At 47.6% G+C, this 25638-nt stretch overlaps 1 pseudogene; it reads right to left on the bottom strand.

Annotated features, from left to right (window-relative positions):
• The window catches only part of LOC137654100 (uncharacterized), a 119640-nt pseudogene extending 94151 nt beyond the window's left edge, over positions 1-25489 (bottom strand).
• Between the last annotated feature and the right edge of the window lie 149 nt (positions 25490-25638).

Genomic DNA, 25638 nt, shown 5'->3' with positions numbered 1-25638 from the left:
CTGTTTAGTGCTGCGTAGGACAGTGAGTTTTCTCGGGACTTTAACTCAAACGGGTGCCTGTGTTGACCCTAGTGCGTTACATAGGGATTTCAGTGGACACTTAGTGTCACTAATGGACTGTCCTTTACCAAGGTGAAACGACATAGATTCGTAAACATGTGCCACATGTTCTCGGACATGAAGTGTATCTTGATTTAAAAGACTGCCGTTCCTCAGGAACTAGCGATTACAGAAATGATTGTTTCTCTTTGAGATTCTGTACCACCAGCCTTTACCATATCTATGTCTATTATTGTATCTTATTATTGTACAAAAAATTTTCATATTTCCTTGCAAATTTCAAATAAAATATTTATTTTATTTACAACATGCATCTCCTTCGCTCCTATTATTATATAAAAATATATTGCTGTTCGTGTTTTACTGAACCTTTTCTAATGTTATTATGATTAGTGTACCTACTAACTCTTATGTACTCACCTAATGGTATAAATTTGTTCCTACACAAATACTTACCTTTCTGTTCTGTCTGGAGACCGACATGATTTCTTCCAGGCGAGTCTTTCTTCGTCAGATTACTTCGAGATGTTCCTCTTGTCCTACTAGGACCTTCCTCGCCAGGGGGGCGGGACGCCGGGTCATTGCAATGCCTCTGGTAGTGACATTACACGGAGTGGTCACGGTCTCTTGGTCACCAGACCGGTCACGGTCTCTTGGTCACCAGACCACGGAACGTTTATTCGGAGTTCCAGGCACTTAAATTGGAAACAAACCCACGATACATTAATTCTCTGGTACACTTCCATCAGGACGACATGGCTTGAGCCCAAAAACGGATTTTGAGCGAAGCGAAAAATCTATTTTTGTGTGAGATGGCCATGTCGTTCTGATGGACCCCCCCAACTGTTCCAGTTCAGCCTTATAGGCCCCTCCCTGTTGTACTGTATCGCGGAGGCCGGGTATGGCTAGAACGTAATGGTGAGGACGGACGTGACGTCACGCAGCTGCAAGTATCGTAACAGTGACGAAGGGAGAGTATCTTTGGAACGGCACCCCAGTTACCTCCCACATTCACTCGCCACATCTTCCCCTCGAAGCGTAAACGCTAGGTGGGGTGCAGATGGCCATGTGACGTGTTAATGTATGCGTCCCCTGTTGATATATGATATTCTATACGGTTAACCCTTAAAATACTCGCTCCAGAAGTTAGAATTCTGTGAAAACCTTTAGTTTAATTCTCTGGGAATATTTAGTAGTTATATATATCCAAAGGAAGCTACTGAAGGAACCTTCCATCAGGACGACATGGCCATCTCACCAAAAATAAGGATTTTGAGCGAAGCGAAAAATCTATTTTTGGGTGAGATAGCCATATCGTCCTGATGGAAGGTTCCTTCAGTAGCTTCCTAGGGTATATCTAACTACAGTGGATATTCCCAGAGAATTAAACTAAATGTTATCACAGAATTCTAACTTCTGGTGCGAGTACCCTAAAGGCTTCCCTCTAGGATATCGTATATAAACAGGGGACGCATGTATTAACACGCCACATAGCTATCTGCACCCCATATAGAGTTAACACTTCGATATGGGAATGGGCTGAGTAACTGAGGAGCCGTTCCAAAGTTACTCTCATCCGTGGCTACTTTTGGTACTCGAGACGTAAACAAACGGGCGCCATTGCTAAATGACGTCACGTCCGTCTTCATCCTGAGCTCAGCTCCTACCAATCTCCGCGATACAGTAGGTCAGGGAGGGGCCTGAAAGGCTGAACTAGAATAGACGGGAGGGTCCATCAGGACGACATGGCTATCTCACCCAAAAATAGATTTTTCGCTTCGCTCAAAATCCGTTTTTTGGGCTCAATGTATCGTGGATTTTTTCCCCTTTAATCCAAGTGCCAAGGTCTTCGAGCAATATTTTAGTAAATGTCCTTACCAGAGATTCTATGATGAACTGGTTTCCTGCCCCCTTGGCAGGGAAGTCCTGGTGGACAATAGGAATATCTCGAAGTGATCATTGAAGAACTACTCACCTGGTGGAGAGATCATGCTGGTCTCGGAGACAGAATAAAGGTTAATATTTGAGTAGGAATATTATCAAAGCATAAGTGAGTATAAAACATAATTACTTATATTATTCTTTTTGATCAGACATTAAAGAGGTAAATGAAACTATAACAATCGTATATTTCTTAATAAAGAATAGGAGCAAAAGGAGATGCACATGGTAATAAAATAGATATTTTATTTTTAAGATTGCAGCTCATTATAATAGTAATTACAATAATGATTATAGATTTTTTTACAGTAATAATGAACAATATACATAGAAAATGAAAGACAGTGGTCTTGAGTCTGAAAAGAAAGTTTGCTTTTTAGAAACACAAGTTCCCAGAGGAACGCCAGTCTTTTAAAGTTCAAAAAACACTCCATGCTCTAGAGCATGTGGCACGCGTGTAAAATTTCTATGACATTTCACCTTGGTAAAGAACAGTCTATTAGAAACACTAAGTGTCCATTAAATCACTATGTATCACGATAGGGTCAACACAGGCACCCGTTGAGTTAGAGTCCCAAGTAACTCACTGTTCTATGCAGATTTAAGCAGCAGGTTTCATAACACTACCTGCAGCTACCACGAAATGCTTCACATCATGCACCTGTTTTGCGTAGTGCTTGAAGAATACGCGCGATGATTTCCAGCTTGTGAAGCTCTTGAGCCTTTCAAAATCCATACTCTGGAAGAAATTCAGTGAAGAAGCGACTCTCCTAGGATCGTGACCTGCGGGTGTACTGTCAGGATCTGCTCTGCTAATGAAGTAGGTGTATTTCGCTCTTAGTTGTTTCAGTGACAGGTCACTACCCGATGTTTCTCCTTTGAAGAGTTGTCCTCCACCGAAGTTTGAAGTTCTCCGAAGATAGACCTTAAGACTCTCCACTGGGCATAGAGAGACATCTTCCTTCAGGGGGCAGATTTTCCAAGGGCCCCATCTCTTGGTGGGTAATTCATTCTTGGCAAGAAACATCGGATCGGGGAAGAGGGTAAGATCTCCTGTCTCGGCGAATAGGATATGACCCTCTTCTCTTGATGATGCCACTATTTCACTGACTCGCGCTCCCGAGGCGAGAGCAAAAAGGAAGATAACTTTTTGAGTCAGGTCTTTCAGAGGGCACGAATCGCTGTCCAGGCTAGAAGCAAAATGGAGCACTTTGTCCAGGGACCAGGAGATAGGTTTTGGTGGAGGTGCTGGGCATAGTCTAGCACATGCCTTTGGCAGTTTATTGAAGATGTCACTGGACAGATCGATCTGGAAGGCGTATAGGAGTGGTCTAGTCAAGGCCGATTTACAAGTGGAAATCGTGTTGGCCGCGAAGCCTTGTCCATGAAGGTGAATGAAGAAGGACATGCAGAAATCAATAGTGATCTCCGTAGGATTTTTTGCCTTGACGAAGGAAACCCACTTTTTCCAGGAAGATTCATACTGCCTTCTGGTAGACTCTGTCTTGTACTCCTCGAGGAAGTCTAAACTTCTCTTCGAGATCCCAAACCTTTTCTTTACGGCTAAGGAGAGAAAATCATGAGATGAAGGTTCCTGACTTTCAGTGATGAAGCGAAGACAGTCGACTTCTGTACTTGTTGAGAGAGGACTGGGCCCGGTAGGGGGATCAGCGTGGACTGCAGCTCCAGGACCAGGGGATACCAATTGCTCCGGGGCCACTTAGGAGCCACTAGGGCCGCTGTCCCTTTGAAGGTTCTCAGTTTGGATAGGACTTTCAGCAGAAGGTTGGGAGGAGGGAGCAGGTAGATCTTGGACCATCTGTTCCAATCCAGGGACATGGCGTCCATCGCTTCTGCCTTGGGGTCCTCGTATCGAGGAAGTTGATTGTTGTCGCTCGTCGCGAAGAGATCGATCTGAAGTTCCGGGACTTGGTGAGAGATGAAGGAGAAGGATCTTGCGTCTAGAGACCATTCCGACTCTATTGGGCTTGTCCTTGATAGAGCGTCCGCTGTCACGTTGCGGAATCCTTGTAGGTGAACTGCAGACAGGTGCCATTTCTTCCTTTCTGCCAAACGAAAGATAGGGAGAAGCACCTGATTTAGGTGGGGCGATCTCGAGCCCTGACGATTGAGACATCTGACTAACACCAAGTTGTCAAGAGTCAGACGGATGTGGATCGAGGGAGGCGGGGAGAGTTTCTTCAGGGTGAGAAGAACCGCCATGGCCTCCAAGATGTTGATGTGAAACGTCTTGAATAGGGGAGACCATGTTCCTTGAACCTTCTGTTGGTGGGAGTGACCTCCCCAACCCTCTAGCGAAGCGTCCGTGTGGATGTTGATCGATTGAGGGGGGTGTTGAAGAGGGATGGACCTTTTCAGGGCCTTCGCTTCTGACCACGGCTTTAAAAGTAAGCGAAGTCTGTTTGGAAGTCGTCTCTTGAGGTCTCTTCGAGTGATGGATGCGAATCGTCTCCAGACTCCCGCGGCATCCTTTAGCTGTGTGCGAAGCACTGGGTTTGTCACTGAGTCGAACTGTAGAGAGCCGAGAACTTGTTCCTGTTGGCGTCTTGAGATCCGTTTGGATTTTAAAAGCCTTCTTACAGACCCTGCTATTTCCTTCCTTTTCTCCTGTGGAATGGAAAGGCGGTGTGACTTCTGAGCTGGAGAGAGGCAAGATTTCCCGGCGTTTATCTTGAAACCCATATGCTCTAGGAACTGGGCGACTACGTTGCAGGCTCTCAGACAATCTTCGGGCGATGTCGACCAGACTAGCCAGTCGTCTAGGTAGGCCATCACTTGGACGCCCTGAAGACGTAGCTGTTGAACGATTGCGTCTGCCAGCTTGGTGAAGATTCGTGGAGCCACGTTGAGCCCGAAGGGCATGGCCCTGAAGGCGTAACTTTTCCTTTGGAGTAGAAATCCTAGGTAGGAAGCGTAGTGATTCATTGGAATGTGCCGTTAGGCATCCGCCAGGTCTATGGAGACCATGTAGGCCCTGTGAGGCAGAAGGATCTAGAATAACTCTAAGATTGTCTGAGTCTTTCTTGGGAACACAAAAGAGTCTCCCTTGGAACCTGGTTGACTTTACCCTCTTGATCACCTTCTTGTTCAAAAGCTCTAGGACATATTCTTCCAGGAGGGGGGTTGACTGTTGGAAGAATTGCTGGAACGATGGGGGTGGTTGAGTCCAGCTCCAGCCCAGTCCTTTCTTGACGATGCTGTGTGCCCAAGGATCGAAGGTCCAACGATCCTGGAATTGGCGGAGTCTTCCTCCCACCGGAAACACTTCATTGCTTCTGGTGTCCCGAGAGTTTGCCACCTTGGCCGCTAGGTCCCCTTCCTCCTCTGCCTCTGGAGGGACGGCGAGAAGAATCTCTGCCGGAGCCTCTGCCTGAGCCCCTACCTCTGGGATGAAAGGTAGTGGAATGTTGCTCATAGGCAGGGGTGAAGACCGGCTACTGCGACACCACTGGCTGGGGGACCAGTTGAAAGGTCTGCTGTGGCTGTGCAGCCACTTGGTGAGTAGCGGGACTCGGAAACTGATGTCTTGGTTGACGTTGCTGGGGCCTAGGCTTTGAGGATTTCCTCTTAGGCTGAGGTCCATCGTCCTGAGAGGACTTCCTCTTTCGGGACATGCCACACTTGTGGAGAAGGTTCCGGTTCTCCGTAGAAGCTTTGTCCACTATCTCTTTCACCAAGGTGGACGGGAAGAGATGTTTACCCCTGATGTTGGAGGAAATCAGTCTCCAAGATTCGTGTTTCACCATTGCACTGGCGAACACGAATTCTCTACAGGCTCTGCGAGCCCCAGCAAAACTGTACAGATCCTTGGTCACAGTCCCCAGGTGTGACTTAGCAAGGACCATGTAAAAGTCTGGGACTCTGGTGTCCCCGGCCATGAGTTCTAGCTGTACCTGATGTGACAGCGAAGCGACGAGTCTCTCCTTAGCATCCTGTTCCCTACGAAGGAGATGATCATTCAGTCGTGGGAGGTCTTCGTTGAACTGACGACCAGCCACATCAGGTTCTAGTTTCCCTACCGTGAAAGTAAGCTGGATGTCTTTCCAGTACCTGTCATCGGGGGGAAGAGTGAGGGAGAAGGGTCTGCACTCCTCCAGTGCAGGGCAAGGTTTCCCTTCCTCCACAGCCTTCATGACCGCTTGGAAGGCCTTTTCAATGAAGGGGAAGGACGCAGTAGATGGAGCAACAAAGGTTGGATGCTTCTTGCTCAGCGCTGGCATCTTGGAGTTTGTGAAACCACGACTCTTCACTGCTTGAGCTAGGATAACTTGGGCCTTTGCGAGATCGAACACTATCACTTCCTTAGGTTCGGTCTCTTCTTTTGAGGCTGGTTCGGACCTGAGCCGGACGTAACAGTCCGGATAAGCCTCGAAGTTCGGGAAGAACTCCACTTCTTCCAGAAGAATAGAGCCAACCCTTTCACTAATGAAGATTTTGCCAGTAGTGATTGGCATATGCTCGGCGTATCTCCGAGGGTTAGCTTCCGAGCAGGTGTGGAGGTCCTTAACCGAAATCTTTTTCGGTTGTTTGAAGCAGACGTGAGTCGTCCGGAATTGTTCCTGGGTCTCTCTCAGCTTCTTGTCCATGAGGGCTTCAAGCATTCTGAAGACCTCTTGAGTGGCCGATGGAAGAGGATCCGGGGTGGAGGAAGTCGAAGGAACAGGTTCCTCGGATGGCACTGGAGTTGCTGGAGGAGCTGGAGCGACCTCATTCTCCGAGTCAGGATATTCCACCTGATCTTCCTCATAGTCGAGCTCTTCGCCCATGATGTTCTTCTCCATTTCTTCAGACACCTCCGACATACGTTCCACGTTGTCGGAATCAAGATGGCACTCACGCATGGACTGTGCCATGACGATGTCAGGTTCGACCACTATTTGGACGGTGGGAATTTGTTCTCGAGGGATCACCGAGTCCTTGGATGCTTTTGGAAAAAGCAAAGCCCTCAAATCTTCATTGGGAAGATACAGTCCAGAGGCGTTCTTTTGGAAGCCTCGCACCCATTTGCGCAGCTTCTCTAGCGATGTCCCTTACCTCCGTGGTAGGAGGATCGTTGAACGCCTCGTAAAGAAGACTCTTACAGACTGAACAGTTCTGCGGATCCCAGAAATTAAGGTCGCCTTTCTTGGCGGCGCAGGGGGCGTGGGTACGGCACGCCTTGTGCCCGTTGAAGTACGGGCTTTTAACTCCACAGAAGTTGCTTTCACACTTCACATACTCCTCCTGTAAAAGAAAGAGATGATGAGTACATGGAAGGCATAAGACTGACTTACATTACTCTAGCCTTAAGAATAACTTAATCTATAATAGCATAATAATGTTCAAAATTGATGAGCAGGAAGGGATAGACACATACTTGTGAATCCCGCCCAGCCGGTTACCGTAACCTTATCCGTAGACAATTCCCTAGGACCCGAGGGTCTCAAATGAGGGAAAATCCGTATGGATGAGCCAAGCTAGGCTTCCTAAAAAGGAATTGTCCGCAGAGTGTAAAAGGATCTGAGACCACTCAGAGCCTTGGGGGAGAGGGGAAAATAGGATAAACCCTTTAGTAAAATGTAGGTTCCGGCAATCGACTGCACTGAGATGCACAGAATATGCTGGAAATGTTGTAATGTGCAATCAAACAGCATAGCCACTATATTAGTTGGTATAACAATACCTATATGGAAGTGGCCAGACTATCTGGCTGCATCAGATTGACTACCAGCATGTTGCCGGCAGCCAAGGAAGGGGTACATTTCCCTTAGCGCCTCATTAGGGGGCGCTGGCAGACCGACGGCACGCTGGAGGCCGGTCCTGCAGGGTGGACAACATCAAGGAGGACACACTGAGCAACCGAGATGGACAATACCACAGTGGCGACCGCCGGCACAGCGGCGGATCACCGGCAGAGGCGGCGGGCTCCGGCAGCCGGCGGCTGACGGCATGGTGAACCTTAGTTCAATTCATAAGATATATATATATAAAGGGCGGATACCTAGACTGCCGGCAATCAATGCCGGCAGGTGGGCGGCAATCTCCACCAGTTGGCCGGCTGTCGCTAGGTAAACATAAGGGGTGGGACGTCGGCGGAATGTCGACGGAAGGCGGCAGCCTCCGGCAGGCTGTAGGCTGACGTCGTATAGGGGAAGTATCTTATGAATAGAGGTCACCTGAGGTAGTGGTGGTTATCGCCGGCAGTAGAGGCGGCAAGGAACTAGCACCATGATAGAGAGAGAGAAAGGTAAGGAGGGATGGGAGGGGTAATATCCTATACCCCTCCGGCATCCCTCCGGAGAGAGTGCACTCATGATAGGAGTAGGTACTCCTAACATCCGGCGGAAGTGGGCCGGCAGACGGCCGGGAGCCTGAGGTAACCCAAGGGAGGGATAGAGAGCACTCAAAGAGGGGGAATCCTCCGCCGGCAGGACCGCCGCCGGCAACCACCCTTATAGAACGCTATGAAGGGTATGTGTACCAGAGCGGCCAGCCCAGCAGGAGAACAAGGTTAGCGCTACCACTCCAACCAAGGGAGGAGTTGTAGGACCGAGGACAGGGGTGTGTAGGCAGGACTACACCAAAGGGATAGAGTGGGGAGGGAGAAGTAGGGGTCTTTCTTAAATGGGTATACTCTGTATGAGAGAGGCTACCAAGGCAAGGGAGAACACTCCCTAATCTAGGATAGGTAGCCCAGATCAGGTACAGTTCTAATGTACTGTCCTAAACTATAAAAAGCCAGAGTCTGCCCCAGAGCTTAACCTAGATTAGGAGGACCAACTCCTAGGCTAGGAAAGCCTGGAAAGATACATCGCTAGTTGCAGGGAGGAAGGAGTAACCCAACCAAGTGCAACTGGGGAAGGGCAGAGCCCTTCCTAATGTCTCAGGCGCAACCCTAAGGGGGGCTCATTCCCTTAGGGTAGGCTGAGAAGCTATAAATACTCTGGGTGAAGACAAGATTCTCCCTATTATAGAATAAGGGAAAAGCAAGGCTACCCAGAGGGAATTACCTGTAGGTAAGGGGAAGAGGAAGCATACAAGGGTTCCTACCTTAGGTTAGGAGGGGGTTGGTACACAAATCAACTCAGTCCCTTGTATGGTCCCCGAAGGCGAAAACACTTACATCACAGTAACTAGTATGTTTGATAATGCCAAAATCTTCATAACTTAACTTAGGAACACTGATATATATCATGCATGAAAGTGAGCACTAGGCTGTCAAGCCCAGGGGCTAGGCTAGCGATCTAGTATGGGGTCGATCAACGACCGTAGTCTAACAAGCGCTAAAACACGATATAATGATTTCCTTGCTATGAAGACTAAATAACTAATTATATTAATTAGTTAAAGGACCGGAGAAGGCTGTTCTGGCTAACTAAATAAAGCATGCAACGTGAACAGCGATGCCGTCATGGCGCGTCCGGTATCGGCACAGCTCCGCCACAAAACACAATATTTAGGAAAAATAGAAGTTACTTTACGGCCAGAGCTTATTTAAACAATACTAGGACCTGGTACTCAACTTTCCAGAAGAAGGCGAGGCTGAAGGCTGCGACATAACGGCGATGTAAGCAGATAAAAGAGGCACTTGGGAAAAATCCGACTTAGCGTAGGAGCTACAGGCGAAAGGATGAAGACAGACGTGACGTCATTTAGCAATGGCGCCCGTTTGTTTACGTCTCGAGTACCAAAAGTAGCCACGGATGAGAGTAACTTTGGAACGGCTCCTCAGTTACTCAGCCCATTCCCATATCGAAGTGTTAACTCTATATGGGGCGCAGATAGCTATGTGGTGTGTTAATACATGCGTCCCCTGTTGATATACGATATCCTAGAGGGAAACCTTTAGGGTACTCGCACCAGAAGTTAGAATTCTGTGATAACCTTTAGTTTAATTCTCTGGGAATATCCACTGTAGTTAAATATACCCTAGGAAGCTACTGAAGGAACCTTCCATCAGGACGACATGGCTTGAGCCCAAAAATAGATTTTTCGATTTGCTCAAAATCCGTTTTCATGCATGAAGTGTGTAGGTGCCTAGGCTAGGAAGCCTAGCACTCGTGAGGCTCGAAATAAATACCCAAATCCACGACAACTATGACATAATATATGAATCCCTAGCTAAATGTCCAAATAGCTAAAGTTATTAAAGCGAATAATGCCGGGAAAGGGTCGTTCTGGCCAACTAAAGGTACAGAAAGAACGACCGCGTACATGATGCCATCCGGCTGGCAACAGCTCTTGTTACGTGAATTACGATCTCAATCGAAAAGCAAAACTGGCAAGAGTTTACATTTACACAAAATAAAGATATTACTTAACTTTCCAGAAGCTGATGAGGCTGGTGAAGACATCATAGCGTCCAAAAACTCCAAAATAGCTAGAGAGAACATGGGATAACACCGGTCAAACGAAGCTACGTTAGAAAGAATGACTTGGTGGCGCCTCGCGGTGGTGGATTGGCGCACTATTTGCAGAGCAATAGGGAGCGTCGAGAGCGCTGTCTCTTTAACGACTCTCCTTATTCTTGCCTCTCTTTCCCCTCGAAGTGAAAGCTCTATTGGGGGTGTAGATAGCCATGAGACATGTCAAGAATATGTTCTCTGATATTACGCGATATCCCTTGGTAAAATTTTAAGGGATATTCGCTCCAGGAGTTAGAATTCTGGATACCTTTGGTAAATTCTCTGGGATATATCACTGTAGTCAAATATACCTAGGAAGCTACTTTTGAAGGAACTTCCATCACGACGACATGGCCTGAGCCCAAAAACCACAAGATTTTAGCGTAAAAAATCGTTACTCTATGGCCAGAGCTTATTTAAACAATACAAGAACCTGGTACTCAACTTTCCAGAAGAAGGTGAAGCAGAAGGTTGAGACATGGTTGAAGGATGTACAAGAAAATATCCGATCACTGGGAACAAAAAAAACGGCTTAGGGAGCTACCATGAATGGAATGGAGGCGGACGTGACGTCACACAAGTATGGCGCCGGTTTGTTTACGTTGCGAGTATCGTAACAGTGACGAAGGTAGGGTAACTTTGGAACGGACTTCAGTTACCTCGCCACATTTCCCCCTCAAAGCGTAAATGCTAGGTGGGGTGCAGATGGCCATGTGACGGGTTAATGCATGCGTCCCTTGTTGATATACGATATTCTAATGGGAAAACCCTTAGAGTACTTGCTCCGGAAGTTAAAATTCTGTGAAAACCTTTAGTTTAATTCTCTGGGAATAATATGGTAGTCATATATATCCAAAGGAAGCTACTGAAGGAACCTTCCATCAGGATGACATGGCTTGAGCCCAAAAAGGTAACTGAATCTCGCCGTGCACTAGGCTACTAGCCTAGGTGCTTTAGTATACTTTCATACATGCTCCCGGTGTACCCTCTTGTATTGTTTTATTAATTCAGGTGGAGATAGATATCTCCTATAATTATTATATAAATCGATACTCATTTCCAGTGGAGATTTAAGGGTAATCCCTTCTTCCCTCTGAGTGCAGGCCATAGGCTACAACCCTATCTTGGTCTTGCCATTGAGTAGACACTCCGGCTTGACTAGGCTATTGTTTTCTGTCTCTTTCCCTGCCCGGCAGATAGCCAACTTTGGGTTTTTGACAGAACCTTAGAGTATTCAGTCTTTGGCCGGTGGCCAGCCGGCAGGGTGAGCTATTGTTTTCTGTCTCTTTCCCTGCCCGGCAGATAGCCGACTTTGGGTTTTTGACAGAACCTTAGAGTATTCAGTCTTTGGCCGGTGGCCGGCCGGCAGGGTGAGTAGTCACTCCCCTGCCGGCCTCAGCCGGCGACATAGGAGGCTAGACCTCCCTAGGCCGCACCGCACTTGAAGGGGTTGTATGATGCCGCCACCTTCTCCCCTGCGGCCTAGAAGACTAGTCCTGTGCTGGCAGACCCTACGCTGAAGAATAAGACATTCTTCTGCTGCCTAGGATGGCGCCGGCACTGAAACGATGTTTCTCCTATGTTGAGAGGTGGCGGCAAGTCTGCCGCCTTCCCCTTAACTCTATTGGTAGACCCTAGGTTGAAGAGTGGATATTCTTCTGCCGCCTAGGACGGCGCCGATATTGAAACAGAGTTTCTTCGTTGTGTGGTAGGAACAGCAACCCTGCCACCTCCTTCCACACTTCATACAGGATCCTTTTCCATACCCCCTTTGTCCTTTAGCGATGGCCTAGCCATTGCAACCCTTTGGCCGTCGTCCTACAATCTCGCCGCTTGCCGGCGGGTTGTGGGGCCAGCCGTTTCTCCTACATAGCAGCTGTTTAGTCGCTCAGCCTTCCCTTACGTACGCAAGGCTCCGGGAAAAGCTGTGCCGGCTGGGCTGGATGCCAGTGGGAGACCCCTATTTTGTAGTGTGTTTTTAGGGCTCAAGCCATGACGTCCTGATGGAAGGTTCCTTCAGTAGCTTCCTAAGGGTATATATGACTACAATAGATATTCCCAGAGAATTAAACTAAAGGTTTCACAGAATTCTAACTTCTGGCGCGAGTACCCTAAAGGTTTCCTTTTAGGATATCGTATATCAACAGAGGACGTATGCTTGACACGCCACATGGGTATCTGCACCCCACATAGCGTTTACGCTTCGAGGGGGATAAGGTGGCAAGTTATAGGAGGAGCCGTTGCAAAGTTATCCTCCTGCGTTACTGTTACTGTACCTTGCAACGTAAACAAACGGCAGCCATAGCTGTCCGCCATCTTGACTGACATCACATCCTCCCACTTCATTCCTTTATCCGTAGCGTATCCTGCCAGTTGTGTTTTTCCCAGTGTTCGCTATTTTCAGCATTATGTCGCAATCTTCAGCCCTGCCTTCCTCTTGAAAGTTGAGTACCATATTCTTGTCTTGTATTGATAAGCTCCAGCCATAAAGTAACGAATATTTTTCTTTAAATATTGTGTTTTGTGGCGGAGCTGTGCCCCGACCGGAGGCGTCATGTTGAGACGCTGCTGTTTGCCTCGCATGCTTTATTTAGTTAGCCAGAACAGCATTCCCGGTATTTTAACTAATGACTATATTAGTTATTTAGTCATCATCGCTAGGAATTAGTTATATTATGCGGTTAGTATTCTTTTCGGCAATCATAATTAGCTGAGCCCTAAGCTAGCCTGCTAGCCTAGCCCCTAGGCTCGATAGCCTAAGAGTTCATATTTACTTCTTGCATGATATAATAAGTGTTCCTAGTGTTAAGTATAGAAATGAAGATTCAGGCATTTATACATACAAGATTCAATGATTGCACATATGTTTTTTCTCCTTCTGGGAAGTATATAAGAGGTTTCGATGATATTAGTAGTCGTCTCTCTCGCACCTAACCTACGCTAGGGCTTTTATATACTTCCTCCCCTCCCACGGTTATCTAACCCTAGGTAATCTCCTCCCTATGAGGTAGCCTAGGCTACATCCTAGCCTCCCTATCCTCGATACATTTGAGTAGGTTAAGCTAGGACCCTCTGTCCCTCCTCCTTGCCATAGGCTGTGCGCTTTGAGTTTGGGACAGTACCTCAGAGTGTCAGTCGTTCGCCTCCTACCTTCTTTTAGGGGAATGTATTCCTCTTCTGGTCCTTGTTGGAGAGTGAAGGCAGGAGGGCTTAGCCCTTCCCCTAGTCCACACTTGGTTGGGTTATGACCCTTCCTCCCTGTGGCCTAGCGACTTGTCCTACCCCTGCCTTTCCTGGCCTGGGAGACTAGTTCTCCTAGCTCAGGTTAGGCAGCCTAAGGGAGTCTGTTTATTTGTAATTTAGGACGGGACACTAGTGCTGTACCTACTCTGGGCTAACCTACCCTAGGCGGGAGAATGGACTCTTCCTACCTAGACAGGCTAATCCTGAACAGACTCCCCTTCCCATGGGGGGGCAGGTGGGGACTTCGTTCCCTCCATATACTCCCCCTCAGGACCCTCTTCCCCCTCCCCACTCTATCCCTTTGTGTTGGCTAGCCATCACACCCCTGTCCACCGTTCTACAACTCCACCGTGTGCCGGAGGATTGTAGATATGGCCTGGTCCCCTTGTTGGTTAGTACTGCTACGCTTCCCACATATAGTCGAACTATGGGATAGCTATTGTCGGTCGGTCTGCCAGCAGAGGACCTCCCCTCTTGAGTGTTCTTCGGCCCTTCCTTGGGCCGCCATTGATAACATAACATAGCCTCTTGCCGCCGGATGAAAGGTCACACCTTCCCTTTCATTTGAACACTTCTTCCGGAGGTAGAGGGGGCTGTTTACCGAGTTCCCCCCCCCCTCCCCTTTTTCCGTCTTAGTCTTTCCCTCTCTCTCTCAGTGCCGGTCCATTGCCGTTCCCTCTCTGCCTGCGCTTGCCATCAGTGTCTCCGACATCCTACCTGTCTCATCGAATGCTGACAGTATCGGTATGCCGCTGTCGGTTGGCTGCTGGCTGCCGGTTCTAGTGTTGTGTGTCTTCGGTATCCTTGTTGGTATGCCAGCTGTCGGAGCCACCGGCCTGCCGGCGATCTGCCATCACCTTACAGTATCACCCTCTCTCCCTGCCACATAGACTGATGGCTTTGAAGGGTCCTTCCTCGATGGAGATCTGCCGGCGGTGGTCGGGCTCCCGGCATGCCGCCGGGTTGCCGTCGACACCCACATGTGCTATCATGAACAGAAGTTCGTTCCCTTAGACCTCCAGAGAGTGAACACGAATCGCCTGACTATGAATCACCGAAGCTTTTGAACAAATAATTCATAGAAAACCCAATAGATGGCGCACCGCAAGGACGTTGGGCGCAGAGACGAATAGGAAGTATCTATTTTTTCTAAAGCATTGAGTAAAGTCTCCATAATCTGACATCGTTAGATGATTTTGTTGTTTTTGACGTTACTGGGTTTGCGGGTAAAATGTGCAATTAACGAAATATGCTAGATAAATATGAGAATAAAATTATGCTTACGATGTCTATATTCTTGAATTGCTATTCTCATATATTATCGTATCTTTTCAACAGACATGACCAATCAAGGGTCATCACAAAACATTTTAGCTTAAATGTGTACGGAAGTGTTTTATAATCTGCAAGTCGCCTATCGTAAAAACGAAATAAACATTTGTAGAAGCAAGTCGACAGGTTTTTTTTTTTTTATATCACTTGCGTTATTAATGTAGTAACAACAAACTGCAGTTTTATATGAAAATATTTATAGATCTGTTATATTGCGCAATTAGGCCAACATTCTGAATTTTTTGTAATTTCATGTATATTGAATCATTATGAAATATGAAGATACTTTCACCATAGTTAATATTCAGTAGTAAGGGAAAAAGGCTGAAAGAGAAAAACAAATGTTAATGAGGTGACAAATATTCAAAATAGAGAGAGAGAGAGAGAGAGAGAGAGAGAGAGAGAGAGAGAGAGAGAGAGAGAGAGAGAGAGTAGCGTTTAGTTTCTGTTCTGCATTAACAACATCGTAAAACAAGCCTCATGTTACTACTTTCGTATTGTCACTTAGTCAATAGCAAAGCAGATATACTTAGTTACGAGAATAGCTTGATATTTTTCTACGATGCTTTGTTGTCGGAAATTTGTGGTAAAGTAGTTTTCCAGTGCCCTTGTATGTATAGCTAATGGGAATGCGTTAACGACCTTTTTTATTGTTATTTTATGCTATTGTAGGAATTCAATTTCTCTATCATGGAAAGTCAGTGGTAGGGGTTTTTGCCATTTCCAGACTCATTCTTGTCATATGGGATGGATTATTAACCTCTAGTGGAAACCTTTGCGAGTTAGGTTAGCTAGTATACAACCCATCTTAGGGTGCACATTTCAACTCAAACAAATTCCATCAGTGTTTATTTTTGGGCTCAAGCCATGGCGTCCTTATGGAAAGTTCCTTATTGGTAGCTTCCTTGGGTATATAACTACTAAGATATTCCCAGAGAATTTAACCACAGCTTATCACAGAATTCTAACTTCTGGAGCGAGTATACTAAAGGTTTCCCTTTAAGACATCGTATATCAACAGGGGACGCATGTATTAACGCGCCACATAGCTATCTGCACCCCACATAGAGTTAACACTTTGATGTGGAGGGGCGGAGAATAGCTGGGGAGCCGTTCCTCAGCTACAGTATACTCGTCCATGGCTACTTCTGGTACTCGAAACGTAAACAAACGGGCGCCATTGCTAAATGACGTCACGTCCGTCCTCATCCTTCTTCTAGTAGCTTACCTTGCTAAGACGGATTTTCCCTTGTGCTATTTTCATCGGCTTGCATCTTCGTTATGTTGCTACCTTCGGCCTCGCCTTCTTCTGGAAAGTTTAGTACCAGGTCCCAGTATTGTTTAAATAAGCTCTGACCGTAAAGTAACTTTTACTTTTCGAGATATTTTATGTTTTCTGGCAGAGCTGTGCTACTATCGGACACGCCATTTTATGGCGTCGCTGTTACCCTGCATGCGTTATTTAGCTAGCCTGAACAGCTTATTCCGGCCCTTTTAACTAATTGATACTATTAGTTATTTAGTCTTCATAGCTAGGAGCTTCATATATCGTGTTTTGACGCTTTTTTATCGGTCATTGCCTGACCCCATACTAGATCGCTAGCTTAGCCACTAGGCCAGAGCGCCTATCACCAGTGTTCATGCATGATATATTACAGTGATCCTAGGTTAAGTTATGAAGATAGTGGCATAATTTTATGATACTGTTTACTGTGATGCAAGTGTTTTTGCCTTCAGGGACCATATAGGGGATAGGTTTGATAGTGTGCCTTTCTAACCTAACCTAAATGTAGGACCCCTATATGCTCCCTTCACCCCCTGCCTTAGGGCATTCCCTCTGTGTAGCCTTGCTCCCCCTACCACGTAAGGGGATCAAGTTCATACCAGAGTACCTATCGCTTCTCTGTCCTCCCTAAGGGAATGATCCCCCTTAGGGTTGCGTCCGAGAATGAGGAACGGCCTGCCCTTCCTCAATTGCTGAGGTTAGGTTACCTGACCTTCCTTGCAATTGCGATACGTCTTCCAGCCTTCCTAGCTTAGGGTGTAACATCCCTGCTCTAGGTTAGGCCTCGGGGGGAGCTAGTTCTGTGCCTTGCTTGAAACGGTACCCATGCACCGTTCTCAGCCAGGCTGCCTACCTTAGGCTAGGGAGCGTCCTCCCTTCCTTGGAGGCCGCTTTGGTACAGAGCCTCCCCTATGGAAGACCCTGCTTCTTCTCCCCTCCCCACCTATCCCTTGTATGGCCTAGCCTATACTTAGGTTAGCCTATACCCATCTGTCCCCTGTCCTACAACTCCTCCTTAGGGTGGAGTGACAGGGCTATCTTGAGTCCCTGTGTGCAGTCCGCTCTGGTACATATACCCTTCATAGTGTCCTATGGGGTTAGCCACTGGATGCGTTTTGTCTGCAGGGGTTCTCTCCCCTCTTGGGTGTTCCCTAGCCCTCCCTTGGGCTACTCTGGCTCCTGGCCGCCTGCCGGTCCCCTGCCATTGGGTGATAGGGCTAGCCTCTATCATGGGTACACCCATTCAGGTGGGATGCTATGGGGTTCGTGTCCTTACCCCTCCATCCCTCCATCTGTCTCTTTTCCTGTCCTGGTGCTGGTCCCTTGCTGCCTCTACTGCCGGCGATACTGCCCTCCCCCCTTGGTGACACATTCCTTGTTCCCCCTGGCCGACAGTACTCCGTGTGCCGGAGGGCTGCCGCCTCCCGTCGGTGTACAGCTGATGGCCTACCCTTACACCTCCTAGCTTCGGTCGTCCGTCCATCGGGCCGCTGTGCCGGCGGCCGCCATCCTGGCATTACTCCTGACTTCTCTATGTGTCCTCACTAATGCCAGAAACTCTGCTGGAGCGGCCTCCGGCGTGCCGTCGGTCTGCCGGCGCCTTCCGGAGACGCCAAGAGACTTGCACCCCTTCTCCCAGCTATCAACACCATGCTGATAGCCCTACACTGCAACCAGATGGCTTGGCTACCTAAATAGATAGGTATTGTCTTACCGTTCTATTAATAGCCGTGCTGTCTTCTTGCATATCACAATTTTCCAGCATGCTGTGTGTATCTTAGCACGGCTGGTTGCCGGAAACCATTGCCCTATGGGGTCTTCTACACCCCCATTTTAATGGCCTGAGTGGTCTCAGTCCCAGATTTACATCTTAGGCAATTCCTACTAGAATTCCTTTTGCCTCCCTGGCGATCTATGAGGAATTCTGCCTTGTGTCCTCGGCCACAAACAAATTGCCTATGGATAAGGTTACGGTAACCAGCCGGGCGGGATACACGGAGTATGTGTCTATCTACTTTATTTCCCGCTCCACTCTCTAACATTACAATGTTATTAATTACTTAAGATTAAAAAGTTAACTTCTTAATATTTAACTTTAGAATAATATAAGTAATTTGTATGACTTCCATATACTCATGTTCTCTTTCTCTTACAGGAGGAGTACGTGAAATGTGACCACAACTTCTGTGGAGTGAAGCGCCCGCACTTCTACGGGCACACGGCGTGTAGGAACCACGCCCCTTGCGCCAACAAGAAAGGCGATCTGAAGTTTTGGGACCCGCAGAACTGTACAGTCTGCAAGGACCGCCTGGTAGAGGCGTTCAACAATCCTCCTTCAGCGGAGGTTAGGGACTCTTCTCGAGAGAAGCTACGCAAGTGGGTGCGTGGCTTCCAGAAGAACGCCACCGGACCATACCTTGCCACCGAAGACTTGAGGGCCTTGCTTTTCCCGAAGGCATCCCCAGACTCAGTGGTCCCCAAGGATCAGATCCCCACCGTCCAGATAACGGTGGAACCGGATGTAGTGCCGTCTGGATGCCGACAACGTGGAACGTATGTCGGAAGTGTCGGAGAATACGGAGAGGAACCTCATGGGAGACGAACTGGACTATGAGGAAGACCAGGTGGAATACCCTGAATCGGAGCAGGAGGTCGCTCCACCTTCCACCCCCACACCGACTCCTACACTGACGGACGTATCACTCCCGTCTACATCTGCTACCCCGGATCCCACCCCATCCAACACCCAGGAGAACTTCAAAATGCTTGAGGCTCTCATGGATAAGAAACTCTGTGAGACGCATGAGTTCTTCAGGTCCAACATGGGAAGTTCGAAGCAGCCGAAAAGGATTTCGGTTAAGGACCTCCCCGCATGCTCAGATACCAACCCCTGGAGGTATGCCGAGCACATACCAATTACGACGGGCTAGATCTTCATAAGCGAAAAGATCGGCTCGATTGTGCTGGAAGAAGTGGAATTCTTCCCGAACTTTGAGGCTTATCCGGACTGTTACGTCCGACTTCGATCCGAACCTGCCTCTAAAGAAGACACCGAACCGAAGGAGGTTATAGTGTTCAATCTCGCGAAGGCCCAGGCTATGCTGGCCAATACAGTGAAAAGTAGGGGCTTCACCTGCTCGAAACTTCCGGCGCTTAGCAAGAAGCACCCTACCTACGTCGCACCAGACGGTGCGACCCTCCCCTTCTTGGAAAAGGCCTTCACTGCGGTACATAAGGCAGTGGAAGAAGGAAAACCTTGCCCTGCACTGGAGGAGTGCAGACCCTTCTCCCTGACTACTCCCCCTGATGTTAGACACTGGAAAGATGTCCAGTCAACATTTGTGGTGGGAAAACTAGAACCTGACGTCACTGGCCGTCAGTTTAACGAAGACCTCCGAAAACTTAATGACCATCTCCTTCGTCGGGAACATGACACGAAGGAAAGGCTCGCCGCATCCATGTCCCTCCAAGTACAGCTCGAAGTCATGGCCGGTGACACTAGGGTCCCTGACTACTACATGGTTCTCGCCAAAACACATTTGGCGACCATAGTAAAAGATCTGTACAGCTTCACGAAGGCTCGTAGAGCCTGTCGTGAATTCGTGTTCTCCAGTGCCACAGTGAGACACGAACCCTGGAGGCTGATTTCCTCCAACATCTGGGGTAAGCACCTCTTTCCCTCCTCCCTTGTGAAAGAGATCACCGACAAGGCCGCCACGGAGAACAGGAACCTTCTCCACAAGTGGGGCATGTCGAAGAAGAGGAAATCCTCTCAGGACGACGGCCCTCAACCTAAGAGGAAATCCTCCAACCAGAAACCCCCGCTACTCCCCAAGTGGCAGCTCAGCCACAGCAGACCTTTCAGCTGGTCACCCAACCGGTCTTGTCACAGTCGCCGGTTTTCACCCTTGCTTTTGAGCAACAGTCAACTACCTTTCGTCCCAAAGGTAGAGGCTCAAACAGAGGTGCAGGCAGAGATGCATCTCGCCGTCCCTCCAGAGTCAGAGGAGGAAAGGGAGCTAGCGGCCGAGGTAGTAAACCCTCGGGAAACCAGAAGCAATGAAGTGCTTCCGGTGGGAGGAAGACTCCGCCAATTCCAGGATCGTTGGACCTTCGATCCCTGGGCACACAGCATCGTCAAGAAGGGTCTAGGCTGGAGCTGGACTCAACCACCCCCTATCTTTCAGCAGTTCTTCCAACAGTCAACCCCCCTTCTGGAAGAATATGTCCTAGAACTCTTGAACAAAAAGGTGATAAGGAGGGTAAAGTCAACCAGGTTCCAAGGGAGACTGTTTTGCGTCCCCAAGAAGGACTCCGACAAACTCAGAGTCATTCTAGACTTATCCCCCCTCAACAAGTTCATAGCGAACAACAAGTTCAAGATGCTGACTCTTCAACAGATAAGGACCCTTCTGCCTCAAGGTTCCTACACGGTCTCCATAGACCTGGCGGATGCCTACTGGCACGTTCCAATGAACCACCACGCTTCCTCCTACCTAGGATTTCGACTCCAAAGGAAAAGCTACGCTTTCAGGGCCATGCCCTTCGGCCTCAATGTGGCCCCACGGATCTTCACAAAGCTGGCAGACGCCATCGTTCAACAGCTCCGCCTCCGCGGCGTCCAGGTGATGGCCTACCTCGACGACTGGCTGGTCTGGGCTCCATGGCCCGAAGATTGTCTAAGATCCTGCAACAAAGTCACCCAGTTTCTGGAACACTTGGGATTCAAGATAAACAGAAAGAAATCTCGCCTCTCTCCAGCTCAGAAGTTCCAATGGTTAGGAATCCAGTGGAATCTTCAGTCACACCGCCTTTCCATTCCCCAGAAGAAAAGGAAGGAAATAGCAGGGTCTGTCAAGCAACTGCTGAAATCCAAACGGATCTCAAGACGTCAGCAGGAACGAGTTCTAGGCTCTCTACAGTTCGCCTCAGTGCCAAACCTAGTGCTGCATGCACAGCTAAAGGATGCCGCGGGAGTCTGGAGACGTTCCGCATCCATCACTCGAAGAGACCTCAAGAGACGGCTCCCAAACAGACTTCGGTTACTCCTGAAGCCGTGGTCGAAAGCAAAGGCCCTGAAAAGGTCCATCCCTCTTCAACACCCACCTCCATCACTCAACATCCACACGGACGCTTCGCTGGAGGGTTGGGGAGGTCACTCCCACCAAAAACAGGCTCAAGGAACATGGTCTCCCCTATTCAAGACGTTTCACATCAACATCTTGGAGGCCATGGCAGTCCGTCTAACTCTAAAGAAACTTTCCCCGCCTTCCTCGATCCATATTCGTCTAACCCTGGACAACTCGGTGGTAGTTCGATGTCTCAATCGCCAAGGCTCAAGATCGCCCCAGGTAAATCAGGTGCTTCTCCCAATCTTCCGTCTGGCAGAGAAGAAGAAATGGCACCTGTCTGCAGTTCATCTACAAGGATTCCGCAACGTGACGGCGAACGCTCTATCTCGGACAAGCCCGATAGAGTCGGAATGGTCTCTAGACGCAAGATCCTTCTCCTTCATCTCTCACCAAGTCCCAGAACTTCAGATCGATCTCTTCGCAACGAGCGACAACAATCAACTTCCTCGATATGTGGCCCCGTACGAGGACCCCAAGGCAGAAGCAGTGGATGCCATGTCACTGGATTGGAACAGATGGTCCAGGATCTACCTGTTCCCTCCCACCAACCTTCTGCTGAAAGTCCTCTCCAAACTGAGAACCTTCAAAGGGACAGCGGCCCTAGTGGCTCCCAAGTGGCCCCGGAGCAATTGGTACCCCCTAGTCCTGGAGCTACAATCCACGCTGATCCCTCTCCCGGGCCCAGTTCTCTCTCAGCAAGTACAGAAGTCGACTGTCTTCGCTTCATCATCGAAAGTCAGGGACCTTCATCTCATGATTTTCTCTCCCTAGCCGCAAAGAAAAGGTTTGGGATCTTGAAGAAAAGTCTAGACTTCCTCGAGGAATACAAGACCGAATCCACACGACGGCAATACGAATCATCCTGGAGAAAATGGGTCTCATTCGTCAATGTAAAAAATCCTACGGAAATCACCATTGATTTTTGCATGTCCTTCTTCATTCACCTTCATGGACAGGGCTTAGCAGCCAACACGATTTCTACCTGCAAATCGGCCTTGACTAGACCACTACTGTACGCCTTCCAGATTGATCTGTCCAGCGACATCTTCAATAAACTGCCGAAGGCATGCGCTCGTCTACGCCCAGCACCCCCACCAAAACCTATCTCCTGGTCCCTGGACAAGGTGCTCCATTTTGCCTCCAACTTGGACAACGATTCGTGCCCTCTCAAGGATCTGACTCAAAAAGTTATATTTCTTTTTGCTCTCGCCTCAGGAACCCCAGTCAGCGAAATAGTGGCATTATCAAGAGACGAGGGTCACATCCTGTTTACAGACTCAGGAGACCTTACCCTCTTCCAGGATCCGACGTTTCTCGCTAAAAACGAACTACCCACCAAAAGATGGGGCCCTTGGAGAATCTGCCCCCTGAAAGAAGATGCCTCTCTATGTCCAGTAGAGAGCCTCAAGGTCTATCTTCGTAGAACTTCTGACTTTGGTGGAGGCCAACTCTTTAAAGGAGAAACTTCGGACAGCGACCTGTCACTGAAACAACTAAGAGCGAAAATCACCTACTTCATTCGCAGAGCGGATCCTGACAGTACACCCGCAGGTCATGATCCTAGAAAAGTCGCATCGTCTCTGAATTTTTTCCAGAGCATGAATTTCGAAAGAGTTTCACAGGCTGGAAATCCTCGCGTGTTTTCTTCAAGCATTACGCGAAACAAGTGCATGAAGTCAAACATTTCATGGTAGCCGCAGGTAGTGTTATGAAACCTGCACCTAACTCTGCATAGAACAGTGAGTTACTTGGGACTTTAACTCTTCGGGTGCCTATGTTGACCCTCGTGTGATACGTAGTGAATTCAGAGACACTTAGTGTTTTTCATAGACTGTTCTTTACAAGGTGAAATGTCATAGTCGTCACATGAGTGCCGCATGCCTAGAGCATGATGTGTTTTTTCCTTATTAAAGACTGACGTCCCTCTGGAACCTGTGCCTTTTAATAATTTGAAATTTTCTTTCAGATTCAAGAGCGAAGTCTTTCATTACTATGTACATTATAATTTATTGTAAATTACTTTTACATCCCTAATTGCATTTATTTACCATATTCTGCAATTGTGAAATAAAATTTCTATTTCATTACTTGTGCATCTCAATCCGCTCCTACTTATACTATGAAATACATGGTTGTCATAGTTTCATTATCCCCTTTTTTTCTTTAAAAAATTATGAAGAATAATAGGTTCAATCCATATTATATACTCACCTATGCTATGTAATATTCCTAACTGAATACTTACTTGCGCTATACCTTCGAGACCAGATCGTTCTCTTGTTACAAAATACAGTGCCTAACCACCACTTGTCTGTCATTGAGAATGTTCCTATATGAATATCAACCATTCTGTCTTGTCTCCGAGTTCTTCACATTCTCCCCGCAAGGTGGGTAGCCCTTCGATAACCACTTTGATCTTCAGCATGGTCCGTTGGGACTTCTCTGCCAAGGGGGGCAAGAAGTTTCATCCCCACGGAACCTCTATCGAGGTCACTATGCTTACCCTATTCAAAGCCCTCGGCACCTACAAGGGGAAATCTACCACGATACATTGATTCTCTGGTATTCTTCCATCAGGACGCCATGGCTTGAGCCCAAAAAACGGATTTTGAGCGAAGCGAAAAATCTATTTTTGGGTGAGATAGCCATGGCGTCATGATGGACCCTCCCTGCTACTTCGTCCAGCCTTTCAGGCCCCACCCTGTCCTGCTGTATCATGGTGATATGCAAGCAACTGGCATCAGGATGAGGACGGACGTGACGTCATTTAGCAATGGTGCCCGTTTGTTTACGTTTCGAGTACCAAAAGTAGCCACGGACGAGTATAGCTGTGGAACGGCTCCCCAGCTATTCTCCGCCCCTCCACATCGAAGTGTTAACTCTATGTGGGGTGCAGATAGCTATGTGACGCGTTAATACATGCATCCCCTGTTGATATACGATGTCTTAAAGGGAAACCTTTAGGATACTCGCTCCAGAAGTTAGAATTCTGTGATAACCTGTGGTTAAATTCTCTGGGAATATCTTAGTAGTTATATACCCAAGGAAGCTACCAATAAGGAACCTTCCATAAGGACGCCATGGCTATCTCACCCAAAAATAGATTTTTCGCTTAGCTCAAAATCCGTTTTTTACTTCATGGGTCCTATTTTAGATAACAGATATTGTGTCTAAAGTGTTGTACTTTAGGTCTGTCAACTTTACAACTATCTTACTTTATTACTTAAAATTTTTCCTTATTTTTTTGGAATTAGCGTATTCTTTGAATTCTTTTTATTTAACTAAAACAACTAATAGTAATATTTAAAATGTCTTTTCTTTACAAAACCTAAAGATAACTTTGACTAAGTTATTCTTAAAACCTCTTTATTGTTTTCATACAGTGTGTTATACAACTCCTTAGCAATTCACCAAGTTCATTGTTTCTATGTCATTAATTTGATTTTGACAATCACTTTCATTGAAGAACGTAAAATTATTTTTGCTCTAAGCTTTATATCATGCATGATCTTCCAGAACATTTTGTATTAATTAGTAACGAAGTAAAAGGGAGTATACTAAAAATCATATTTTTTGTTAATGTTTTATTAGTATTTACACACAATCCTTCAGTATGATGTCACACCTCCATTTGCATCGATGACTTCACGCAGATGATTGGGTATGGAATCTACAAGATTCATGCAAAGTAGCGGACGTCGACGGACACTCTCCTACAGATCACTGGCTTTAGTTTCTACTGCCTGGCGGGTACGCTGCTCCCCAACGTCCCATTCCCGAACCATCATAGCCCAAAGGTGTTCAATTGGGTTCAAGTCGCATCCTTTTGATGGCCACTCCAAAACTTCAATTTCAGGAGGATCCTGTAGCCAGTTACTCACCACGCGGCTCTTATGGATGGGGCTTTGATCGTGGACCAACTTTATTAAACCAGGAGCAGGAACTGCCATTGTCCGAACTGTTGGAAGTAACACTTGCTCCAGGATTTCGACGTATTTTTCTCCTGTGAAGCAGCCATCGATCTTGACAAGTTCGCCAGGACCATATCCCCACATCCATCCCCAGAATGATACTGCCACTCTGCCACTCATCGCTCGGTGATGGATGTGATTCTCCTGATAGCGTGTGTTAGGTCGCCGCCAACAATGCCTAGCTCAGACTGCCACTGACTGAAACACCTTCTCATCAGTCAAGATTATATTTCTCCAATAATTTTCGTCATGCGGAAGGTATTCCAATG

Source organism: Palaemon carinicauda, chromosome 15 (genome assembly GCF_036898095.1).
Source record: "Palaemon carinicauda isolate YSFRI2023 chromosome 15, ASM3689809v2, whole genome shotgun sequence".
NCBI lineage: Eukaryota > Metazoa > Arthropoda > Malacostraca > Decapoda > Palaemonidae > Palaemon > Palaemon carinicauda.
Note: the sequence above shows the minus strand (reverse complement) of the source record. Positions and strands in the feature narration are given on the sequence as shown.